Raw genomic sequence first — 19,965 nt, forward strand, 5'->3', positions numbered from 1 at the left:
ACATTATATGCCAACAAAGGCAATTGAGGGGATTGCAACAACTACCAGGGTACCTCACTCCTCAGTGCCACTGGGAGGGTCTTTCTCAATCATTCTAATGAGGCTCCATTGACTAGCCCATAGAACATACCCAGAGGCACATTGTGGATTCAGAGCAGGCAGAACCCACAGTAGACATGAGCTTCTTGCTGCATCAGCTTCGAGAGAAGTGCAGTGAGCAGCAGACACTACTCTACCTTGCTGGTAAGGATCTCATTGGCATCAGTTTCCCTTCCTTATCGGCGATGGCCATTTCAGGCGTGTGTAGTCACCTGTCATGCATTCTAACATGGCTCTGGAACCCGGCAGACCTGCATGTCTTCCTACAGCACGGGCAGGGATGAATTGTCTGATTTTGTTGGGACTGCCCAGTTTTTCTAGCTTGCCTTTTGTCCTTAGCTGCCTGTATTCTTTACTGTCCAAAGGAAAACAAGGCCATTGCTTGAGATCGCTCCCCAGGTAGTTCTTTCTTGTGCGTTTTTCCCCCAGTCTGTGGTGGACAAGCCACATTTCCTGAGGTTCATCTTCAAGGAATCTCATAAGACCATAAGACATAGGAGCAGAAATTAGGCCATTCGGCCCATCGAGTCTGCTCTGCCGTTCAATCATGGCTGATAAGTTTCTCAACCCCATTCTCCCGCCTTCTCCCCGTAACCTTTGATCCCCTTACCAATCAAGAACCTATCTATCTCGGTCTTAAATACACAGCCCTCTGTGACAATGAATCATCTCAGCCTACCTTGCGGGCACTGCCCAAGTTTAAGTTGTGAATACATGGCCGCATTAAGGGTTTTATTTTCAGTCATACAGGACATACCTGGGCAATTTTCCACATAGCCGGGTAGATGCCAGTGTTGTAGCTGTACTGGAACAGCTTGGCTAGGGGCGCGGCAAGTTCTGGAGCACAAGTCTTCAGTACTATTGCCAGAATGTTGTCAGGGCCCATAGTCTTTGCAGTATCCAGTGCCTTCAGCTGTTTCTTGATATCATGTGGAGTGAATTGAATTGGCTGAAGATTGGCATCTATAATGCTGGGGACCTCCGGAGGAGGCCGAGATGGATCATCCACTCAGCACATCTGGCTGAAGGCTATTGCAAATTCTTCAGCCTTATCTTTTGCAGTGATGTGCTGGGCTCCTCCATCATTGAGGATGGGGATATTTGTGGAGCCTCCTCCTCCAGTGAGTTGTTTAATTGTCCACCACCATTCACAACTGGATGTGGCAGGATTGCAGATCTTAGATCTGATCCGTTGGTTGTGGGATCACTTAGATCTGTCTATCACTTGCTACTTATGCTGTTTGACATGCAAGTAGTCCTGTGTTATAGCTTCACCAGACTGACACCTCATTTTTAGGTATGTCTGGTGCTGCTTCTGGCATGCCCTCCTGCACTCTTCACTGAACCAGGGTTGATCCCCTGGCTGGATGGTAATGGTAGAGTGGGGGATATGCCAGACCATGAGGTTACAGATTGTGTTCGAGTACAATTCTGCTGCTGCTGATGGCCCACAGCATCTCATGGATGCCCAGTCTTGAGTTACTAGATCTATTCAAAACCTATCCCATTTAGCAGGGTGGTAGTGCCACACAACACGATGGAGGGTGTCCTCAATGTGAAGGTGGGGCTTTGTCTCCACAATGACTGTGTGGTGGTCACTCCTACTTATACTGTCATGGGCAGATGCATCTGCAGCAGGTAGATTGGTGAGGACAAGATCAAGTAGGTCTTTCCCTCTTGTTGGTTCCCTCACCATCTGCCACAGACCCAGTTTAGCAGCTATGTCCAGAGATTGACCAGCTCGGTCACCTCCACCACAGACAGTTTGGTATCCAGGTTTTCATATTTGGGCCAGCCCTGAAGCTTGTCTATCTCGACCCCGTTTACAGTGAATGTCCTGTTAAGCATACCCCTAAAGTGCTCAGCCCAGCATTCTTTGATAACTGTCCTGTCCATCAGGAGAGGTTACCCATCAGAGCTGAGAACAGGTGAGTAGCTGTTTAAGGGAAGACCAGACACTGTCCTCAGGGCTTTATAAAAACTCCTCATGTCGTGCTGACTGTTGTGATGTGAGGTACACGTACCTTTAAGGATAAGTATCTTAAACTGCCGTCACTCACCAACAGCTCAACAGAATGTGATGAAGTAGTCCCCTGAATTGTCTTCAGTCTATATCAGCAGGTGATAGGAGTCAGACATGAATACTTAGTCTCCGAGTTAACATCACGTGTATACAGTCTTATCTTCAAATAATGAACCCACATTATTGTTCCACCAATCCTCATATATGATTGGTGCATTTGTGGTGAATGGAAGAACATAACATGGTGGCAGTATAGCCTTGTAGCTCTCTGGCTTGTTTAGCCCACCATGTGCCTTTCAATTGCACATCTCCTGTTGTAGGTTCCCTTCCCTCTCATGGAGTGATGCCTTGGCAGTGGCTGTATCTTTGTTTCCCAGCCACGCTGCATATGTTGCCTTTTTTTCTCCTGCAGCAGTTCCTTAAGTTGATCATCATTTTTATCGAATCAATCACGGTGGTTTCTTTTCTGTGTTCCCAGGGCATCTTTGGCAGCTTCCAGAAGTGTTGATTCGGAGGTTGACCGTGTCACTTCAGCATCATCGCTTGGCTTTTCTTTGGAGGGCAGATGTTCCTCAAGTCTGAGCCTGAATTGTTTGCAGAGCTCTGCTGATGCCAGTCTGCACATCTAGCTTTCTTGGGGACCTAGTCCACGATGGGTCTTCTGTTCAGTGAGATAGTAAATTTCATCTTGGAATGTAGCATCCCGTGGTCCACTTGTCTCATAACCCCGGTCATCATAACATTTTTTTTTACATTGCTGTACCTGGCACTAATAAAGTCTATTTAATACCACTATTTAGATCTTTAGTGCATCCAAGTGTTTATGTACTTTGCCTTCTGTTAGTGATTGACATATTCTGACGGGTGCAAAGATTTAAGAGAAGCATGCCATTGCTGTTACATTCCCCTCTCCTTGATTGCCCAGTACACCAGCCCGATGGTCAGCTCGTACCCTTACATTGAAGTCCCCCATCACAATGAGCTTGTCCTCCTGCGGGGCATCAGTCCAGGTCCTCATAGAATTTGTCCTTGATATCCTCAGGACTCGTCACTGTTGGAGCATATGCACTGATGAATGTCACATACCTGTTATTCACAAGAAGTAGGTGCAGAGTTAGAGGGCCCTAGGGAGCCAGAGAAATGGTGTGAGAAGGAAGGCGAGTGTGGGAGTGTGTGCATGTGTCGGGGGAGCGCACTCTGAAAGCTCCCTGAAGGCACAGAGCTGCCTCAGGGAGCCGAAGATTTTTAAAATCAGAAATAAAGATTTGAAAAATGCTAAAAACATGCCCCAACCCCATGTGAATTTGTCACATGAGCAGGGACATGTTATGAATGAGATTCAAACATTTTTATTGTATTTTTCGTACTTGCTGGGAACCTCGTCCCCTCCAGTGGAAGAGGTTTCATAAATGTCCAAAGGCCGCCTGGCCGATGTGCCTGCCCGCCAACCATAAGGTTGGATGGGCAGCAAAAATGTCCATTTAATTGTTAATGTAATGGCCTGAATAGGCCTGGTAATTTCGGCGGATGTGCTGCCATCTCCTGCGCATGCCCGCTGAGCAAAATATCACGCTTGCCCGACGTCATCTTGTGTGCCCGCCCGCTCAGCTAAAAATTCTGCCCTAAACTTCCATTGTGCTTTCTCTAATTTGTACCATGTTTGGTGGGTAGCAGTGGTAATGGCGTTGTAGACCTAACCATGTCATATTTAACCCCTTATTGACATCATCTTATTGAATGGCCTACTCCTGCTCCTAATTTGTATGCTTGTATGTTCGTATGTATGGGTGTGAGACTCCTGTCTTACTTACCAAAACAGCTCTGCATGCCAAGCTGGAGCTGTGCCAAAAGTTAGGAAGCGACATCAGCGGAGTGGAAAGCCTCCCTGCCCTTTGATTTTGGGGTCTGTTGCCATGTAGTTTTTAAGGACATTAAAAACATAAGAGATAGGAGCAGGAGTAAACCGTAGGGCCTGTCGAGCCTGCTCTGCCATTCAATACAATCATGGCTGATCCTACACCTCAACTCCACTTTCCTGCCCGCTCCCCACATCCCTTAACTCCCTGGGAGACCAAATATTTGTCTATCCCACCCTTAAATTTACTCAATGATGTAGCATCCAAAACCCCCTGGGGTGGAGAATTCCAAACATTCACAACCCTTTGAGTGAAGAAATTTCTCCTCATCTCAGCTGTAAATGATCGGCCCCTTATCCTGAGACTGTGCCCCCGTGTTCTAGATTCCCCAGTCAGGGGAAACAACCTCTCTGTATCTACCCTGTCAAACCCCTTCAGAATCTTGTATGTTTCAATGAGATCACCTCTCATTCTTCTAAACTCCAGAGAATATAGACCAAATTTACTCAGCCTCTCATTCTAGGACATCCCCTTCATTCCAGGGACCAATCTAGTTAACCTTCACTGTACTGCCTCTAAGGCAAGTAAATTCTTTAAACACAGAGAGGTATTGACATGAAAATCACCCCGAAGAGTTCTATTATCTCGATGAAAACCTTTATAAATTTAACAGCCTCTATTAAATTTCCTCTTAGCCTGACAGCTAGTGACCTTACATTCCAATTTTCATTCACTATCTCACATGTTATATTTGTAATTGCAATGCATCAACGCTATGGTCTGTCACCACACACATGCTCACAGGTAATGTTCTCCCAAGTTTTCTTTAACAACAATAATAGATACAGAGGAGTGAGTGTTCAGTTTACTATGTTTCAGCTCATGTTGAGTTACTACTTTGCAACATACTCCCTGGCACCAGAAACCTTTAGCAAAACACAACTTCGGTCATGAAAGAGGGGTTTGCATTGCAACTAGGAATTAGTTTTAACTTCTATTCATCTAAGCCCCTCTCACTGGCGCTACTGCCAAGCACATCATTGTGGTCAGTACACCAACAGTGAATGACTTCTGCAAATGGCTTTTTATATGAGGTGTGTGGAAATGCAGGCTTGTGCGAGAGAGACATCTGGTTTTACAGCTGCGTCCTGTGTCCCTAGCCTGAAGTCATTTGGAAACGGCACAGCCATTAAAACACAGCAGGCCCACTGTAAGGATCTGCCTGACTTAGCACCACCTTGAAAAAAACAATTAAAAAGATCAGGGCATAGAGGGAAATAGAACTGAGGAGAGAGTTCTTTCAGGGAGCATGCACTGGGGTGACAGGGGAATGAGGTAAGGGTAGGGGAATGGGGAGGAATTCTTTCAGAGAGCAGGCACTGAGGCAATGGGTGAATGGGTAATGGGTAGAGGAAAGGTTTAGGGGGATAATAATTTCATAGAGGCAGCACCCGCATAATGAGCTGGATCGTCTCCACCATGGACGTACTAGACCTAAACTTTGTCACAATTGATCCCATTTTATGCATGTAAAACAGCTGCAGTGATAACTAATTTAACATTGTTGAGAAAAGACACATGATGTTGAATCTTTTCGTCTTGCACTCATCAGGACAGTTCACAAGAATACCTATTGTAAAGGGAACAATGATTTACACCGTATGAGAAATAGTAATGTGGTATATGAATTTCAGTGCCGGTGTGATGCTATGTACATCCCAAAGACTGGCGAATTGTATCAAATAACATGTCCTTTCCACTGATACTAACTGTACCCAACCAGCCCGTGCTTGCAAAACTCAAAACACAGTGTCCAACATTAGATGTGATTTTGCGATTGGACAGCACTTGCTAAACAATCCTGATTGTGCTAAGAATTACACTGACAACCCATTTAAGATTATCAGTCCAGCTTGTAATGTGACTCACTTACGTGTGCTAGAAGCTCCATATATTCATACACAGGGTCCTGTCCTTTGCAGATAGAAAGAACATGTACACACATTGCGTCTTTTTCAAATAAACAAAATAGATGACATCCATTCCCTGGATCATTGCCCAGGGCAATGCATTGACCAATCAGAGACAACTTGCCTGGTTTGAATTTAAACAAACCTTGGCAGTTAACTGTAAGTTATCATTTAACTGGTGCATTCACCATGGCAACACCTCTACTAATCAGAATCCACTTGCCAACCAATCAGCACTCTCTTCCCATGCAGTATAAATTGTTGTTCCCTTTACAATTCTTGCGAATTGTCCTGATGAGTGCAAGATGAAAAGCTTCGACAACATGTGCCTTTTTTCAGCCATACTCAAGTTCTGTACTTCCAAACAACCATTTGGATAACTAAGTTATCAGGCCAAGCCCTGTGCCTGGGTGATTGGGGCACTGCTAAATTGGTTGCAGCCAACGTTCCCTCTGAGCTGCGTGGGTGTGTGGTTGTGCCATGCAGGGGACTAGGTGGCAATGAACAAGCAGCGGTCCCTTCAAGCTGCATGCGCAGGTGGCAACCTTAAAGGGACTGCGCAGTGCAAGAAACTGGTCACGTACAGCGAAAGGGGAATTAAAGGGAACATTGGTTGGGGCCTTTTCACAGGCAACCTGAAATAAACACAGGCCTCGTTTTAATATTAAAATGAGGCTCCTGCACCCATCGCAAAGAAAATGAGGAGGTAATTTCTGGATAGATATTTCAAAGCCACTATTTTTCTTTTATTCATTCGAGGGGTTTGAGCGTCGCTGGCTGGGCCAGCATTTATTGCCCCTCCCTAATTGCCCCTTGAGAAGGGTGGTGGTGAGCTGCCTTCTTGAACCGCTGCAGTCCATGTGGTGTAGGTACACCCACAGTGCTGTTAGGGAGGGAGTTTGGAATCTTGTCCTCTGGACTTTCATGGCGGGTTAAAGGGTGTTCCACCGATCCATGTTGGCAACCTCACTTGCATCTTATGAATGCCCAACGCATTGGAATCTTACCCCCTCCCCCCCTCCAAGTTTAGCGCCCCCCGCCTTCAGGACTCTAGAATGTTCTGTTTCACGATTGCGCACCTGGCGAGATCGACTGCTCCCTGGACTTGCCCCTTCCTTTCACACCGTCACACACACTGCGCCAAGGCTGGGCACAGGAAGGGTGAGTCCAAGCCACGACTAAGTGGGGGTTGCCAAGGGGCAGAGTGGAAGAGTGAATCGCTGTCCGGGTGCTGTTCAAATATGGCGCCCAGGTGTTAGAGCCTATGAGGTGATGGCGGAGGGGGGTGCGGGGGGTGGTGGAGGTGAGAGTGACTGCCATTGGCATTAAGGCAGCATTTGACCGAGTGTGGCATCAAGGAGCCCTAGCAAAACTGGAGTCAATGGGAATCAGGGGGAAACTCTCCGCTGGTTGGAGACATGCCTAGCACAAAGGAAGATGGTTGTGGTTGTTGGCGGTCAGTCATCTCAGCTCCAGGACATCACTGCAGGAGTTCCTCAGGGTAGTGTCCTCGGCCCAACCACCTTCAGCTGCTTTGCCAATGAACTTCCTTCCATCATAGGGTCAGAAGTGGGGATGTTCACTGATGATTGCACAATGTTCAGCACCATTCGCGACTCCTCAGATACTGAAGCAGTCCATGTCCAAATGCAGCAAGACCTGGACAATATCCAGGCTTGGGCTGACAAGTGGCAAATAACATTTGAGCCACACAAGTGCCAGGCAATGACCATCTCCAACAAGAGAGAATCCAACCATTGCCCCTTGACATTCAATGGTATTACCATCACTGAATCCCCGACTATCAACATCCTGGGGGTACCATTAACCAGAAACTGAACTGGACTAGCCACATAAATACTGTGGCTACAAGAACAGGTCAGAGGCTAGGAATCCTGCGGAGAGTAACTCAACTCCTGACTCCCCGAAGCCTGTCCACCATCTACAAGGCACAAGTCAGGAGTGTGATGGAATACTCCAGACTTGCTTGGATGAGTGTAGCTCCCACAATACTCAAGAAGCTTGACACCATCCAGGACAAAGCAGCCCCACTTGATTGGCGCCCCATCCACAAACATTCGCTCCCTCCACCGCTGATGCTCAGTAGCAGCAGTGTGTGTACCATCTACAAGATGCACTGCAGGAACTCACCAAGGCTCCTTAGACAGCACCTTCCAAACCCACGACCACTACCATCTGGAAGGGCAAGGGCAGCAGACACATGGGAACACCACCACCTGGAAGTTCCCCTCCAAGTCACTCACCATCCTGACTTGGAAATATATCGCCGTTCCTTCACTGTCATTGGGTCAAAATCCTGGAACTCCCTCCCTAACACCACTGTGGGTACACCTACAGCACACGGACTGCAGCAGTTCAAGAAGGCAGCTCACCACCACCTTCTCAAGGGGCAGTTAGGGATGGGCAATAAATGCTGGCCCAGCCAGCGAAGCCCACATCCCGTGGACGAATAAAAAAAAACCCTGCCCGTCCTGCCACAATTTTTGACGTGCTCCTCACGGTTGTATAATTCATGAGCTGAACAGCGCAAGATCTCGCGTGTTCAGCAACCCCCACTCTCCAGTGGAAGTCACTGCAACCTTTGCTTCCACCACCAGACTTAGCTTCCCGGATGGAAAATTCCCCCCAAGGTTTCAGATCGAGACCATCTTTCATCAGAACTTTTTTTTATAATTCCTGATTTCCAGTATCTGCAGTATTTTTGCTTTTATTTTAGTGTTCAATTCACTGTCGCTTCTCTTCCAGGAATGCCTGCCTCAAAAGAACTCCTGCTCTTCTCTCTTATGGGATTTTCTGTTTGTCTCTTCGACTCTATTCGCCTCCTTTGCTTTCTATTTCTCTTCTTGGGTTTGATCAGACATCTAAGTAAAAAACAGCTTCCACCATTGCCTCATTTCCTTCATCAGCAACTGTCTCTGGTTCCAATTTATTCCGCGTGGATTCCTGTTTAAAATCAACGCTTCCTGTCATGATTACTGATATCTCCAAGATGGCCAGAACTCCTTGAAATGCTGTTCGTGCTGCACCCTAAAGATGCACTCTCAATGCCCTGCGCCGCCACATGCACACTCTCAACCTCTCCCTTAAGCCACGCCAACTCACCCAGTTTTGATGAAAGGTCGGTTTGGACGTTGTTTCTCTCCACAGATCCTGAATGATTTGCTGAGGATTTCCAGCATCTTCTGTTTTGGTTCCAGGATTTTGACCCAGTGACAGTGAAGGAACGGTGATATATTTCCAAGTCAGGATGGTGAGTGGCTTGGAGGGGAACTTCCAGGTGGTGGTGTTCCCATGTGTCTGCTGCCCTTGTCCTTCTAGATGGTAGTGGTTGTGGGTTTGGAAGGTGCTGTCTAAGGAGCCTTGGTGAATTCCTGCAGTGCATCTTGTAGATGGTACACACTGCTGCTACTGTGCGTCGGTGGTGGAGTGAATGTTTGTGGATGGGATGCCAATCAAGTGGGCTGCTTTGTCTTGGATGGTGTCGAGCTTCTTGAGTGTTGTAGGAGCTGCACTCATCCAGGCAAGTGGAGAGTATTCCATCACACTCCTGACTTGTGCCTTGTAGATGGTGGACAGGCTTTGGGGAGTCAGGAGGTGAGTTACTCTCTGGATAATTCCCAGCCTCTGACCTGCTCTTGTAGGCACAGTGTTTATATGGCTGGTCCAGTTCAGTTTCTGGTCAATGGTAACCCCCAGGATGTTGATAGTGGGGGATTCAGTGATGGTAATGCCTTTGAATATCAAGGGACGATGGTTGGATTCTGTCTTGTTGGAGATGGTCATTGCCTGGCACTTGCTGGCACAAATTTTACTATCAGCCCAAGCCTGAATGTTGTCTAGGTTTTTCTGCATTTGGACATGGACTGCTTCAGTATCTGAGGAGTCGCGAATGGTGCTGAACATTGTGCAATCATCAGTGAACGTCCCTGCTTCTGACCTTATGATGGAAGGAAGGTCATTGTTGAAGCAGCTGAAGATGGTTGGGCCGAGGACACTATCCTGAGGAACTCCTGCAGTGATGTCCTGGGACTGAGATGATTGACCTCCAAAAACCACAACCATCTTCCTTTGTGCTAGGTATGACTCCAACCAGTGGAGAGTTTTCCCCCTGATTCCCATTGACTCCAGTTTTGCTAGGGGTCCTTGATGCCACACTCAGTCAAATGCTGTCTTGATGTCAAAGGCAGTCAGTCTCCCCTCACCTCGGGAGTTCAGCTCTTTTGTCCATGTTTGAACCAAGGCTGTAATGAGGTCAGGAGCTGATTGGCCCTGGAGGAACCCAAGCTGGGTGTCAGTGAGCAGGTTATTGCTAAGCAAGTGCTGCTTGATAGCACTGTTGATGACCCCTTCCATCACTTTACTGATGATGGATAGTAGACTGATGGGGTGGTAATTGGCCGGTTTGGGTTTGTCCTGCTTTTTGTGTACAGGACATACCTGGGCAATTTTCTACATAGCCGGGTAGATGCCACTGTTGTAGCTGTTCTGGAACAGCTTGGCTAGGGGTGCAGCAAGTTCTGGAGCACAAGTCTTCAGTACTATTGCTGGAATATTGTCAGGGCCCATAGCCTTTGCAGTATCCAGTGCCTTCAGCAGTTTCTTGATATCATGTGGAGTGAATCAAATTGTCTGAATATTGGCATTCAAGATAATGGGGTCCTCTGGAGGAGGCCGAGATGGATCATCCACTCAGCACTTCTGGCTGAAGATTGTAGCAAATGTTTCAGCCTTATCTTTTGTACTGATGTGCTGGGCTCCTCCATCATTGAGGATGGGGATATTTGTGGAGCCTCCTCCTCCAGTAAGTTGTTTAATTGTCCACCATCATTCACAACTGGATGTGGCAGGACTGCAGAGCTTAGATCTGATCCGTTGGATGTGGGATCGCTTAGCTCTGTCCATCACTTGCTGCTTATGCTGTTTATCATGCACAAAATCCTGTGCTGTAACTTCACCTATCTCATTTATAAGTCTTGGTGCTGCTACTGGAATGCCCTCCTTACACTCTTCATTGAACCAGGGTTGGTCACTTGAGTTGATGGTCATGTTAGAGTGAGGGATATGTCAGTGGGACATGACGTTCCCAGGAATGGTGATGGATGAATCACAGAGGCATTATGGCACAGAAGGAGGCTATTCACCCATCGAGTCCATGCTGGCTCTCTGTATGGCAATCCAGCCAGTCCCATTCCCCTGCTCTATCCCCATAGCCCTGCAACTTTATTTCCCACAAGTGCCCATCCAATTTCCTTCTGAAATCATTCATCATCTCCACTTCCACCTCCCTCACAGGCAGCGAGTTCCAGGTCACTACCACTCGCTGTGTAAAAAAGTTCTTCCTCACATCCCCTTGTATCTCTTGCCCAAAACCTTAAATCTGTATTGCCCACTTCCTGTACCATCAGCTAATGGAAACAGCTTTTATTTATCTACCTTATCCAAACCTGTCATAACCTTGTACACCTCTATCAAATCTCCCCTCAATCTCCTTTGCTCCAAGGAGAACAACCCCAGCTTCTCCAGCTTAACCTTGTAGCTAAAATCCCCCATCCCTGGAACCATTCTGGTAAATCTCCTCTGCACCCTCTCAAGGACCCTCACATCCTTCCTAAAGTGTGGTGACCAGAACTGGACACAATACTCTAGTCATGGCCTAACCAGAGCTTTAGAAAGGTTCAGCATAACTCCCCTGTTCTTGCACTCAGTGCCTCTATTTATGAAGCTCAAGATCCCATATACTTTGCTAACTATTCCCTCAAGATGTCCTGCCACTCTCAAAGATCTATGCACATGCACCCCCAGGTCCTCCTGTCCCTACACACACAAGATCACAGAATCACAGAACGGTTATAGCACAGAAGGAGGCCATTTGGCCCATCGTGTCTGCATTGGCTCTCTGAATGAGCAACTCACCTAGTGTAATTCTCCCGCCTTCTCCCCGTGACCCTGCACATTCTTCCTTTTCAGATAACAGTCTAATTCCCTTTGGAATGCCCTGATTGAACCTGCCTCCACCACACTTTCGGGTAGTGCATTCCAGACCTGAGCCACTCGCCGCGGGGAAAACTTTTTCCTCATGTTGCCATTGCTTCTTTTCCCAATTACTTCAAAGCTGTGCCCTCTCCCTTTCACAAGTGGGTGCAGTTTCTTTCTATCCACTCTGTCCAGACCCCTCATGATTTTGAACATCTCTATCAAATCTCCTCTCAGCCTTCTTCTCTCCCAGAAGAACAGTCCCAACCTCTCCAATCTACCCTCATAACTAAAGTTCCTCACGCCTGGAACCATTCTCGTGAATCTTTTCTGCACTCTCTTCAATGCCTTCACATCCCTCCCAGAGTCTGACACCCAGAACTGGATGCAATACTCCAGCTGAGGCCGAACTAGTGTCTTATACAAGTTCAATATAACCTCCTTGCTCTTGTACTCTATGCCCCTATAAGCCCAGGATACTGTGTGCTTTATTAACCCCTCTCTCAACCTGCCCTGCCACGTATGCACATTTACACCAGGTCCCTGTGCTTCTGCACCTCAGCAGGAGAAAGAAGAAAGCATTAGGCTTCCATTTGTCTTCTAGATAGGTAGGCAATGCCTGCCTTTTCATCATCTCTGTGAATTCCTTCACTCCAAGCACATCTAATAGATTTAAATCACTTATAATGTCTCCTTCAATGTCATTCTCTGGTAACACACACACACACACACACATGCATCATCATCTTCATCATCTGTGTTCTGCCCGAAGGCAGGTTCTTGGCTCATTGTTTGCTGATGCTTCATCCTGGGCTGTTTTCTTGGCAGACTTTGTCGGTGCTGGTTTGCCATCGCCTTGCGCTCTGAGGGGCAGGGTGAGGGGGCAGCCCCAAGTCAACCTCAGCCAGAATGGGAATCGAACCCCCTGCTGTTGGCATTATTCACACATCAGCCATCTAAGCTGACAGGCCCCCTACACACTTACATAGCCACATAAAAATTATAAAAGGTTATAACAATCTGACACAAACATTCCTAGCACTACAGCAAAAGGAATGGATTCCATTATTCCCCAATGGTGTTACAGCCAGATGAGGAGGGTCCAAAGGGCTCCCCTCTTCTTGTTTGACTGCAACAAGGTTTTTTTTAGTTTTACAGGGGCTATACTTGCCAATTCAGTGTGTAGTTAACTGTTTCCACGCTGTGATTATAAAAGAGTAGTCAGAAAGGCTTTCTTGAGCTTAACAAAGTAAGAGTTTTGTTTTATTACACTGAAACTGACCGGGTAAAATATAAAAAATACAACCTGCCTTCTGTAACACACACTCACTTGTGTACACACACGTACTCACACATATACGCACACACACACATACACACACACACACACACACACAGTCACACACCTGAACACAACACAGACAGGCACACACTTGAACACCACACACACAGGCACACACTTGAACACCACACACACACATTCACACACTTGAACACCACAAACACACACACACTTGAACACCACGTGCATACTCACACACACACACACACACAGTCACACACACACACGCAGTCACAGACGCACACACACACACACACACACACACACACAGAGTCACATACACACGCACACTTGAACACCACACACACACACAGTTACACAGTCGAACACCACACACACATGCACACAAACACATATGCCACACACACAGACACACTCACACACTTGAACACACACACACATAATCACACACACTCTCTCACACACTTGAACACCACACACACACATTCACACACTTGAACACCACGCACACACACACACACACACACGCACACAGCCACACACACTCTCTTGAACACCACACGCACACACAGTCACACACACACACACACACACAGTCACACACACACACACACACACACACAGTCACACACACACACACACACACACACACACTTGAACATCACACTCACACATGCAATAATACACACATACACACAGGCACACACACAGACACACAGATACAGACACACACACACACTCAAACACACATACACAGTCACACACACACATAAACACACACACAGTCATGCACGCACACATACTTGAACACCACACACACACACACACACACACAGAGTCACACACACACACACACTTTAACACCACACGCACACACACATGCAATAACACACACATACACACACACGCCCACACACACACGCACACACACTTGAGCACCACACTCACACATGCAGTAACACCCACATACACACACACACACACACACACACTTGAGCACCACGCTCATACATGCAGTAACACACACACACACTTGAACACCACACTCACACATGCAGTAACACACACATACACACACACACACACACATGAACACCATGCTCACACATGCAGTAACACACACACACACACGCACACTTGAACACCACACTTACACATGTAATAACACATACATGCACTCACACACACTTGAACACCACACTCATGCATGCAGTAACACACACACTCACACACACACACTTGAACACCATACTCACACATGCAGTAACACACACACACGCTTTAATACAGATTACCGAATACAGGAGGATGGATTTGGTCAAATTAGAGTTCATAAAAGTAAAGGAAGTTCACAGTTTGCAGGTTGCTGTCCAGCTGCAGATAGGATCCGATGGCCTTGATGCTTCCGATTTAAAGATGTAGCTGGTATATTTCTTCTCTGGAGACACTTCTGTAAAACTGTAGTCTTTCTTTAAAAACTCTCTGTCCAATGCAGCAATGGAAACACAATCAAATTTCAGAGACAGGCCTCAGTCTTTAGATGGAGAGAGAAAAAGCAGGAGGCTTTCCTTCACTCAACTGCTGCTGATGTTCTGCCCCAAGCGCGTTCATCAAACACACACTTGGTTTGTCATGTGACCTCTCTCCAACTGCCAGCATTTCAAAAAATAATTGAATTTTCCAATGATAACTTGATTAGCTTGGACAGCTATCTTAGAAAAAATCAATGCCTTTTGTCCAAGCAATCAACCTTTGAATGGTTCATTTTTTATTGTTGAATGCTGTGGATGCCTCCATAGATATCTTTAATAAGGCAGGAAGAGGGCTATTTACAAATTCCCAGGGAAGCTGGCATCTGTAAAGGAATTCATAGTCTTGTCTTTGATGTAGTGATGTAATTAGATTTGGCCATCTTGCTGGAGATTTGAAATCACTTTAGCCTGTCTCAAAATAAAAACTGTCTTTTTAAAATATCTGACATGAGCATAACAATGAGAATTGGAGCTGTGATAAAATAAAGCACGATTGCCACAGGTTTCGCTTGGGATCAGCTTATTTAATTTTGTCAGGGTACGTGGAGAGTTTAAAAAAAGCACCACTGATGGACTTCATGACCCAGCTTAATCCATTGGCTAAAATGCTGCTGTGTTAGGGTTGCATCCTTATTTTCTCTCTCTTAATCCCATCTTTCTTTCCCTTCCTTTATTCCTCTCTCTGCACCTGATTTGACTCTCGTTCCCCTTCCTTCTCATTCCTCCCTCAGTTGCTTTAAGTCTCACAGCTCATTCACAAAGGGTCCAGATAGGATCCTCACTGCACTGCTCCCATCCCAGCTCGCACAGCCAGCAACACACAGCTGAGCGAGACATTCTAAAATCCTGGTGAAAGGTCGCCGACTTGGACAATTGACTCTGTTTCTCTCTCCTCGGGCACTGCCAGGCCTACTGAGTGTTTCAAATATTTTCCAGTTTTATTCCATTTTCAACCCAAATGTGCGTTGAATGGGGTTTGCCGCAAAATGTCCCACTCAAGCAAAATCTGGGCCTGTATAAAATACTGATCATGGTATGGTTTAACATTTGAAGTAATGGAATATTAATTATTTCCTAAAGCAACATTTTAAATAGTGTTGCTACTACTATCTGCACTACAGCTATCGAATACATTGTCTGGCAGTTAAATCCTAACAGAAATTCATAAGTGTTCTGTACTCTTTTCCTGAGTTTGCTCTGCTAGGGAAGACACTGGAATGTGAGAGCAAAGGGATCAGCTGTGAGATCTGAAATACAAGAGCCAAAAATATCTCAAGTGGAAAGGGCGAAAAGACATTGTAAAAACATAAGTCGAGGCGCAGAATGTGCAGAATTCCAGTGCCAAATCATTTTAATTCTCTGCGGTGCAATGGTTCAAGCGATTGTGTGCCTCCCACAAGCAGTCTGACAAGTGGAGCGTGTGCTTGTGCCGGTGAGCATGTCCCTAACCTGGGCTGGTTTCGAAGGAGGGCATCAACTGGCCTGGAGCGGTGATCGAATAGTTCCAGACTCATGCCCCCATTCTGAACACAATGGTGCTTGAAGATGTTCCCTGTGGAAGAATCAAGATTGCATGCTGTCAGATAGTTCAATCACGCCCAGTTTCTTCTAAAACCACAGGAACTGACCTGCCAATGAACTTTTGCTCACTTAGGGCTTGTTTGCCGTGACTTTTCAGACAGGTTTTAATACTCAAAATGCTGGCACAGCATAACCCATAACCTCATCAGGCCCATGCCTTATAAATTGCATTATTCTTTAAATAGCGTGAGATTTAAATTTAAATAGCGTTTGATTTATAAGATATATTTGATGTTCTTCCCCAGGACTGCCCAGTGGAGACTCTCCCTGTCACCCAGTGCAAGTTAACAGACAAAAGCTAAATGATGAACATAGGAATATCAAAGCCAGACCGGGAGCAGGGGTGGTGGGGGGGCGGTGAGACTGGGGGAGGGGTGAGATTAGGGGAGGGGTGAGGGTGGGGAAGGGGTGAGGCTAAGGGAGGGGTGAGAATGAGGGAAGGATGAGGATGGGGGTGGTTAAGAATGGGGGAAGGTGAGGATGGGGGAAGGGTGAGAATGAAGGAGGAGTGAGAATGAGGGAAGGGGGAGAATGAATGAAGGGTGAACATGTAGGAAGGGTGAGAATGAGGAATGGGTGAGAATTGGGGAAGGGTGGGAATGGGTGAGAATGGGGGAAAGGTGAGAATGAGGAATAGGTGAGAATGGTGGAAGGGTGTGAATGGAGAAAGGGTGAGAATGAGGAATGGGTGAGAATGGGGGAAGGATGAGAATGGGGGATGGGTGAGAATGAGGAATGGGTGAGAATGGGGAAAGGATGAGAATGGGGGATGGGTGAGAATGGGGGAAGGATGAGAATGAGGGAAGGGAGAGATTGAGGAACGGGTGAGAATGGGGGAAGGGTGAGAATGGGGGATGGGTGAGAATGGGGGAAGGGTGAGAATGAGGAATGGGTGAGAATGGGGGAAGGGAGAGAATGAGGCATGGGTGGGAATGGGGGAAGGGAGAGATTGAGGCATGGGTGAGAATGAGGAATGGGTGGGAATGGGGGAAGGATGAGAATGGGGGGTGGGTGAGAATGAGGAATGGGTGGGAATGGGGGAAGGATGAGAATGGGGGATGGGTGAGAATGAGGAATGGGTGAGAATGGGGGAAGGATGAGAATGGGGGAAGGGAGAGAATTAGGCATGGGTGAGAATGAGGAATGGGTGAGAATGGGGGAAGGGAGAGAATGAGGCATGGGTGAGAATGGGGGAAGGGAGAGAATTGGGGAAGGGTGTGAATGAGGAATGGGTGAGAATGGGGGATGAGAATGGGGGAAGGGTGAGAATGAGGAATGGGTGAGAATGGGGGAAGGGAGAGATTGAGGAATGGGTGACAATGAGGGAAGGGTGAGAATGGGGGATGGGTGAGAATGAGGAATGGGTGGGAATGGGCGAAGGTTGAAAATTGGGGACGGGTGAAAAATGAACAAAAATTTGAAATGAAAGAGGGCAGCTGAATAAAATGTGACAATGTGCAGGCCCTCTGCCACTCTTGGTGATCTTTTCTGGGTTTATCTCAGCCTCTCTGTCAGCATTCCAAGTATCAATTTGTCCCTCTGTAATGGCCTGACTGTTCTGAACCTATTTTGGGAAGCCCCATGTGCTTTTGATCATGTCCTAATAACCCTCACACATACATGTACTGCTGTGAGCTGGTGCTGGAGTGGGGTAGGTTTTGTTCATTGTGACTGCTAGTTTTATAGTCCTCACCACTTCTAATGATGAATAGTGAGGAGCAAAAGGCTTGGGGAATCATTTAGATATTACTGATTACCGTTGTTATTCCTGACGCTTAAATTCTCTGAAGTGGTATTCCAGTGCAATTTTTATTCAACTGTCAAACTTGCAAAACCTCAACTGAAATCATGAGCTCCTTGAGCAGTCCCTGATCAAACAGAGGGCCCTCATCAGCTCTAAACATCACAAGCTGTCTGTAATTTGACAAGAACATGTTTACACTACCTTACACAAAGTGAAAGCTGTGCCATTTATTGCGTCTCTGTCACAGAAGTTTGGCATTATTTTGACAGTCTGCAACGGTAAGCCTCTTACTGAGTCTCATAGAACCCCCTCTGTCTGCTGAACTCAAGATGTTCAATATTAAAGTTAACTAAAAGAATAGGTGTCCTTCATGGGTAAAGGCATCACTGACTGTAGGACAGAAAGACCCTGGCTTGATCAACAGACTGCACAGAATTGCGGCTAGAATTGGACCTGGACGCGATGCCTCCACGGTTGAACACACTTGCTGAAACTCAGTGCCTCGGATTATATCTGAAAAAATGATACTTTTGTTGCAATATGAGAAAGCTTGTAGTCCAGTGATATTCGATTGAGACCCCAGGCAAGCCCAAAGTGACTCCAGCGATACCCCATGCAGTCTCCTATGAGACTCCAAAGAGACCCAACACAGACTCCAGTGAGATTCCAGGGAGGCTCCAGTGAGACTCCACACAGAGTCTCGTGAGACTCCAGTGAGATCCAGGGCGAACCAAATGAAAGCCCAGGGAAGCTCCAGTGAGACCTCAATCAGGCACTATTGAGACTCCAGAGGGATTCCATCAAGATGAGATATGATTGGGCAAAATCAACATGGATTTATGAAATGGAAATCATGTTCGTCAAATCTGTTTGGGTTTTTGAGGCTGTAACTAGTTGGGGACCCAGAAAATGTGGCGTATTTGAATTTTCAAAAAACATTTGATAAGGTGCCACACACAAGAGGTTATTTCACAATATTAGGACTCATGGGATTCGCATGGATTAAGGATTGGTTAATGGGCAGAAAATGGAGAGCAGGAGTAAAGAGGGCAGTTTGAGTTTGGCAGGCTGTAACTAGTGGGGTACAACACGGATCAGTGCTTGGGCACAGTGTGATGCATCTGTACTTACTGATGATGGAAAGCTAGGTAGGAAAACAGTTGTGAGGAGGATGCCAATAGCCTGCAAGAGGATAGAGGTGGGTTCGGTGAGTGGGCAATAGTACAGCAGATGGAATATGATATGGAGAATTGCAAAGTTATTCACTTTGAAGGGAAATATGGAAGAGCAGAATATTTTCGGAATGGTGTAGAGACTGGGGAAACGTTTGCATCCAGGGGGACATTGGTGTCCTCGTACACAAAGCAGATAAAGTTAACATGCAGGCTCGGCAAGCAATTAGGGTAAAGAAATCTTACTACCATGATACAGGGCGTAGGTGAGGCCTTAACAGGAGCACTGAAAAAAAGGCAGAAAACAGTAGAAATCCTCAGCAGGTTATGTCACCATCTGTGGAGAGAAACAGAGTTAAAGTTTCAGCTCTGTGAGCCTTCATCAGGACTGGGAACAGTGAGAGCTGTAATAGCGTTTAAGCAAGGGGCGGGTGGGACAGGGGCAAATGGAAGGTCTGCGATAGGGCGGAAGGCCGGAGAGATGGACTGACAGAAGAATTAGCCGTCCAGGGCTGAAGGGAATGGAGACAGGGTGAGAGGAGGAACAAAAGATGCAGGAGGGTCACACGGACTCAAAACGTTAACTCTGTTTCTCCCTCCACAGACGCTGCCAGACCTGCTGAGTTTTTCCCCAGCATTTTCTGTTTTGGTTTCAGATTTCCATCATCCGCAGTGTTTTGCTTTGAAACAG

The sequence above is a fragment of the Cetorhinus maximus genome, chromosome X (genome assembly GCF_964194155.1).
Source record: "Cetorhinus maximus chromosome X, sCetMax3.hap1.1, whole genome shotgun sequence".
Taxonomy (NCBI): domain Eukaryota; kingdom Metazoa; phylum Chordata; class Chondrichthyes; order Lamniformes; family Cetorhinidae; genus Cetorhinus; species Cetorhinus maximus.